Here is a 7,038-nt window from a genome sequence, read left to right on the forward strand (position 1 = left end):
ACCTTCTGGGTTAAAAAAAAAAAAAAGTATAATCTTGTTTTACAGATGAGGAAACAGTGGTGTAGGGAGATGAAACCAATTACCCACGGCAGCGGAAGTAGGATTTAGGTGTGTAATTCTTCAAAGGCCCTGAGTCGACCTAAACCTGCTGCATTGTACTGGGGCGGGGGTAAGGCAGCCAGTGCACAGAGGCCCTGTACTCTGCGTCTCCCAGGCTGGCGTCCTGCCCACCCAGGTGCATTCTCTGCCTTTACTCCCATGCGTCATAGCCCCTGGCCTGGAGTGCTCTTCTCTTCTCTAAAACGCCAAGTAGGAACATCCCACATGAAGAAGTCCTACTTCTTACCCGTATGTTAAATACTGGCAATTTCCTTAACTCCGGAGTCTCAGTTTTCTCACCTATAAGATGTAGTCAGGGGACCAGCAGTTGCCATAATGGCTATGTCACTGGACTCCCATGTAGTTGACCGTGGTTCGAGTCCTGGGTCCAGTGGCTTAAACTCACGCCGGGTGTGTGTGTGTGCGTACCCAAGATCCTGAGAGGAGAGTGGAGGAGAAGGGATTGCAGCGTGGCCATCCCCCTGAGTCTGGCCATCCCCGCTGGGGGATGATTTTTCTCTTTCTGTCTCTGTCTTTTTGGTGAGCGCATGCACCCTATAGCAAAAATCTTAAAAACAACAACAAAAAAAGATGCAGTCCAAATGTTTTATTTAAAGAAGTTCAGTGAGTCTGTCAGTATTTTCCCCTCAGTCTTGCCTAAGACTCGCCTGCTTTAAGAAATCTTTTTGGGGAGACCAACAGTTGACATAATGGCTATGTCGCTGGACTCCCCTGTAGTCCACCACAGTTCGAATCCTGGACCTGGTGGTTTAAATTCATGCCAGGCACGTGTGCGTGCGAGCCTAAGATCCCAAGAGGAGAATGGAGGAGAAGAAATTGCGGTGTGGCCATCCCCCTGGGGGGTGATTTCTCGCTTTCTGTCTCTCTGTCTATCTCTGTCTTTCTGGTGAGCGCATGCACCCTATAGCAAAAACCTCTCTCAAAAGAAAAAATCTTTTTGGAAGCCGGTAGGTAGCATGGTGGTTAAGGTGCTTGATTCTCAAATGGCCAAGCAGCTTGAGTCTTGGACCTGGTGGCTTGAAAAATCACACCAGATGTATGCACGTGCATGCCCAAAATCCTTGGAGGAGAATGCAGGAGGAGGTATTGTGGCTTGACCATGCTGGGGGGGTGGGGAGGGTGATTTCTTTTCTTTTTCTTTTTCTTTTCTTTTCTTTTCTTTTCTTTTCTTTTCTTTTCTTTTCTTTTCTTTTCTTTTCTTTAATTTTCTTTTCTTTTCTTTTCTTCTTTTTCTTTCTTTTTTTACAATATATCACTATTTTTATTTTAATTTAAGCCAAGGATGCCATGGGCTAAGGTTATTTACATAAGATATATGATTCATGGGAACCAGCAGTTAGCGTAATGGCTATGTCACTGGACTCCCACGTAGTTGACCGCGGTTCGCTTCCCGGACCCGGTGGCTTGAAACTCACGCCAGGCGCGTGTGCATGCGTGCTCAAGATCCCGAGAGGAGAATGGAGGAGAAGGGATTGCAGCGTGACCATCCCCCCTGGGGGGTGATTTCTCGCTTTCTGTCTCTATGTCTCTGTCTGGCGAGTGCACGCGCCCTATAGCGAAAACCTCTCAAAAAAAAAAAAAGATATATGATTCACATTTTACACTTCATACAAATTCAAAAACAATAAACAATATTTTCTACTTTATTGTTCAAATCCACATTTTTTTTTTTCTGAAACACAATTTCTATAAAACAGCTCCTGGTGACTAAGCCAATATTAGAAGAGTTTTAAAAATTACTTTCTAATGGCTATAGTAGACTGATTTTCCTCATTAAATGCCTATAAGGATCTAGCACACTCTTAGGCTTGACTGAAAATAGCCAAGAACGTAGCACCAGTAGGTGAGTACCAAAATAAATTTAGCCAAGCATTCAAGATAAAAAGACTGACTTTTCAAGATCTAAACCCAAAATGAACTTTGAAAATGTATTTTAAAATATCTTCCCAACCACTGTTGACATACGCCTTTATGCTTTCACACAGCAGGTTCCAGGAGTTCCAATTTTTCATGTTTTCATACGTCTTTCTACTGGGGCAGCTTGTCTCTCAATGCAGGTCTTGGCAGTAACCCATGCCCGTAGTCTGGCCCCGTACCTGTCTCTAGCTGACACTGCAGTTTCTTCATTGCTCCGCTTTGCAAACCTGCTCACTGCCTCAGGGGGTCCCTCTCTCTTTGCCCTTCTCTCGCCTTTCCTGTGAGTCTGTGTGTTGTTCCTACTGATGTTTCAGAGCTAAAGGGCTTCTCTTGGCGTCTTTGTCCTTTGCTATGTTTTTCATTTTGTTGGATCTTTCCTGGTCAAGAAACTTCTCCTTGGCCCTAGGATCTGGGCTCCTTTCCCTCTGTCTTGACTCCTTCCTGAAGATTGAACACTCAGTGCTCGTTTTTCCCTGTCTCTGTATTATTGTTTTCATCTCTTTCCTTCCTCCCTTCCATACACTCTTCCTTTGCTTTGCTCTTCTCTTCTTTCTCCCCTCCTGTCTCCCTGTTGATCACAACCATTTAGTTGCCTCTCTCTTGCTTGCTCTCTTGGGGAATATTTCTCCTTTTTCCAAGCTCTGTCGTTTCTCTTTGATCTCTTCCCCTCAGTTTATTGTCCTGTTCACACTTCTTCTATTGGGAATCTCTGCGACTGACCTCTCTGTGCCTGTAAGAATCCTTCTTTTCTTTTCGATGGTCATGGCCAGGGCAATCGTTCTCCTGGTCTCTGGACCGCCTCTGTCAGGGCTCATCCTCCCTTTTCTCATGTCCTTTTGACTTGGAAGGTTCTATGTGACATACGACACCACGCTCTCTTTCTCCACTAGATGACCGTGAGTGAGTTGTCTCCTGTGATGCTTGGAGTCATTGTCTGAGGTCTCTGTGACTTTTTCCCTCCTGCAGTGCAATTTATTTTCTTCCATTTTCATCATCATCACTGCCCTTAACATCAAAGTCACTGTCAGCATCAGGACTGTCCTCTACTTTCATACCGGTCTCGAGACTGCATTTCTCATATGGTGTTTTGTTTTCTAAACTTACTTCGTCGGAGTAACTCCTTGATTTCTCCTGTATCCCAGTCCTGGCTTCATGAAAGCTGCATTCAGGTACTTCACCAACTGTCCGGCTTAACAGGTGCCTATGAAACCCACTGAGATCTTTCTGCTTGGGGCAGCAACCATCTTTTCTCTTTCTCCCTCTTCGGTTCTCTCCTGCAGTTTTTTTTCTTAGAAGCAGATGTCACAAATCCCTTTTTATCATCAAATTTTTCCTTTTCCGTTTCTCGTTTACTATGTATTTTCTTTTCCATTCTTTTTTCCTGTTCCTTTTTTCTGATCTCAACTGCTTATAGTAAGTTGTGAATGTACTTGGGCTTTTGATCTTCTTCCAAAAGCAATTTGGGATTATTTTCCTCCTTTTTTTTCTGCATTTCATCGTAAATACTGTCATACTCATGCACAGTGGAATCTTCTGCAAGGGCCTTCTAGTTTGGTCTGTTTCTTAGCTGCTTCCCGCTGAAGGCTTTCCCTTACGGAAGTCATTAGAATCATTCCCAAATACTGAAGGTTTTTGCAAAACAGGGTGCAACAGCTGTGTTTTCTTTGGCAAAATAAGCCCATACTGCCTGGAATCACCATCTTGCTGCCGTCTCCTGGGGGCGGGGGTGATTTCTCATCCCTCATCCTCCCTCCCCTCCCCCGTCCCACCAGTGAATACATGAGCCCTAAAGCAAAAACCTAAAAACAAAAATATTCCCTTGCTTTCAATGCTTGGATGAACACTACGGTGTTGGATTAAAGTTAAGAGTTATCAGTATGAGCTCTTGTTTATTTTAGTGTATGTATGGATAGATAGATAGATACAGAAATAAATGTAGATTCCTATGTATACCTAGGTCAATATACATGCATTTTTTTTTCTAGTTCTGTATGCTGAGAATAATGAGCATATCTAGTACCTAGATCTTGACTTCTAAATATAATTTTCCAGTAAAATGAACCAGGGATCCTTGGAGAAATGACTGACTTTAGGGTTATGAGAGGAAAATACAACATACATCTTCTTTTTTAAAAAAAGAATTATTTTATTTAACTTTATTTATTTATTCATTTAGTTCTTATTAATTTGACCAGAGAGGAACAGAGTGAGAGTGAGTGAGAGAGAGCAAGGCACCACGTCCGGGACTTGAACTAGGATTGGCCATGTGGGAGTCCAACACCCTTTACCACCACACCACCTGCCAGCCAGCTCCAATACAACATAAACCTTAGAGCATCTTGTAGTGCCAGAAAGTAAGAAAATGCTCAGTAACAGACGAATATGTGTCCGAAGGACACAGAGGACTATCTGAAAACCTCCTATGGCCAAAGCTAGAGCAAATTTAGCATCAAAGTAAATTGATGAAGTATTGGATTAAAACCTAAAGAATAGGGACCAGCAGATGGTGTAATGGTTATGGTGTTGGACTCGCACATGGCTGACCACGGTTCAAGCCCCAGACCTGGTGGCTTAAGACTCACGCTGGGTGCGTGTGTGTGCTTGCCAATATCTGGCAGCTTGCTTTCTCACTTTCTCTCTCTCTCTCTTTATGTCTCTCTCTGGGCAAATTAAAAATAATAATAATAAGTAAATAATTCTTTAGAAAGAAAGTGCCAGGGTTATGAAAGGGAAGACAAAGAATGAGAAACTGCTATGGGTTGGAGGAGACTACGTAGACGTGATGACTAAATATAGGTGTGGGATCGTAGATTAGATCCAGGGACAGGAAAAGGACATCAGTGGGAAAAGTGGGGAAACTTGAATAAAGTCTATGGTTTAGTTAATAACACTGTCCCTGTATTCATTTCTTAGTTTATCACTGTGCTGTGATTACATAGGATCATAGCACTGGGGGAGGCTCATGAAGGGTGTACTTTGCAACTGTACTATTTCTGTACTATCTTTGCAACCTTCTGTAAACCTAACATTTAAAAATAAAAATTTTTAGGGGTTGAACAGTAGCATAGTGGGAGGACAACTTTCTAATGAGGTTCATCCACGTGGGAAGGTTCACATTCAGAAACTCCTGAACACACAAGAAGCACATGTGCCCGTGACATGGGACTGGTCAAGAACCGCTTTGTGGGTGCCTGTTTCTCTCTCTCTTCCTGTCTCTCTCACTCATTGAAGAAAGAAAAAAGGAAGGAAGGAAGGAAGGAAAGAAAGAAAAATCAGACACTTAAATTAAAAAGTTTTAAAATCTTTTCTTCTATTTTTTCTAGTTTCGTACTTCTCCCTGCACTTTTCTTTAGAATTCATGGAGCCACAGCCCACTTAACTTATATCTTATAACTTATATAATACTCTTTCACATTTATTTGTTGCTTCAGTTATTTTATATATACACTGCAGATAAACAAAATTACTTTTCAGTAACTTCTTTGGTTCCACATAAAATTCTCTTAAAATATATTCTTTTAAAAATGAACAAATAAACAGATTTAATTAAGAAAAAGGGAACATTTAAAAAATAACCTCGTAAATATGCATGCAGGTTTAGGAGTTTTGTTTTGTTTTAAGAGGATTTTTTTTTTTTTGGAGAGGTTTTTTCGTTATAGGGGGCATGCGCTCGCCAGCCAGCCAGAGAGAGACAGAGAGACAGAAAGCGAGAAATCACCCCCCAGAGGGGATGGTCACGCTGCAATCCCTTCTCCTCCATTCTCCTCTCTGGATCTTGGGCATGCACGCACACGCGCCCGGCGTGAGTTTTAAGCCATCGGGTCTGGGACGCAAACCACGGTCGACTACATGGGAGTCCAGCGACATAGCCATTACTCTAACTGCTGATTCCCAAGAGGTTTTTGATATAGGGTGCGTGCACTTGCCAGAAAGACAGAGACAGAGACAGAAAGTGAAAAATCACCCCCCCAGGGGGGATGTCCACACCACAATTCCTTCTCCTCCATTCTCCTCTCGGGATCTTGGGCACATTCACACACACGTCCAGCATGAGTTTAAGCCACCGGGTCCAAGACTCGAACCGCAGTCGATTACATGGGAGTCCAGCGATATAGCCATTACACTAACTGCTGGTCCCAGGAGTTTTGTTTTTTAAAGAATTTCTCAGATAATCATGCCTTCATGATGAGTTAAACTCTTTTTAGGTGGTTTTTAAGCAAACAGGGAATCATTTTCTCAACTGTGCTCATAGCATGAAATATAGAATAATGTCCTTAAGGATTGTGTCTTGGAAAAATATGGGCCGTATTTTATATGTATTATTTCATTACAGATAAAGATGGAATCTAACATTTGTCCATTTTTCTTGACTTTATAAAGATTAAAGATCGGGGCCAGCAAGTAGTATGGTAGTTAAGGTGCTAGACTGGGGACCAGTAGTTAGCGTAATGGCTATGTCGCCAAACTCCCCTGTAGTTGACTCCAGTTTGAGTCCCGGACTTGGTGGCTTAAAACCATGCTGGGCATGTGTGCATGTGTGTCCAAGATCCAGAGAGGAGAATGGAGGAGAAGGGATTGCGGCGTGGCCATCCCCTCTGGAGGGTGATTTCTAGCTTTCTATCTCTCTATCTCTTTCTGTCTTTCTGTGAGCGCACATGCCCAGTAAGAAAAAAACCTCTCTAAAAAAAAAAAAAAAACGGTGCTAGACTGTTACATGGCTGACTGCAGTTCAAGTCCTGGACCTAGAGACTTGCTTTCTACACTGCCCCTGCCCACCCCTCATCTCTCTCTGATGAGCACACATACCCTAGAGCAAATTTAAACATAATAATAATAATCATCAATTCCTTAAAAAATGATTCAAGATCTTTTAAATTAAGGCTGGAAGAGTTACTGCCTGGTATACATAAATACAGATAGATAGATAGATAGATAGATAGATAGATAGATAGATAGATTTTTTTTTTTTTAATGGCCAAAGAGTGCATGGTTTCACCAGAG

General features: G+C 42.4%; 1 protein-coding gene and 1 pseudogene across 1 annotated transcript in view; one reads left to right on the top strand and one right to left on the bottom strand.

The window, feature by feature from the left end:
* TMEM108 (transmembrane protein 108) overlaps positions 1 to 7,038 on the top strand; it is a 465,878-nt gene that overhangs the window by 145,737 nt on the left and 313,103 nt on the right. The window lies entirely within an intron of this gene.
* Positions 2,129 to 7,038, bottom strand: part of LOC102476905 (nuclear speckle splicing regulatory protein 1 pseudogene) — a 17,516-nt pseudogene continuing 12,606 nt past the window's right edge.

This window comes from Tupaia chinensis, unplaced genomic scaffold (assembly GCF_000334495.1).
Source record: "Tupaia chinensis unplaced genomic scaffold, TupChi_1.0 Scaffold146961_1, whole genome shotgun sequence".
Taxonomy (NCBI): Eukaryota; Metazoa; Chordata; class Mammalia; order Scandentia; family Tupaiidae; genus Tupaia; species Tupaia belangeri.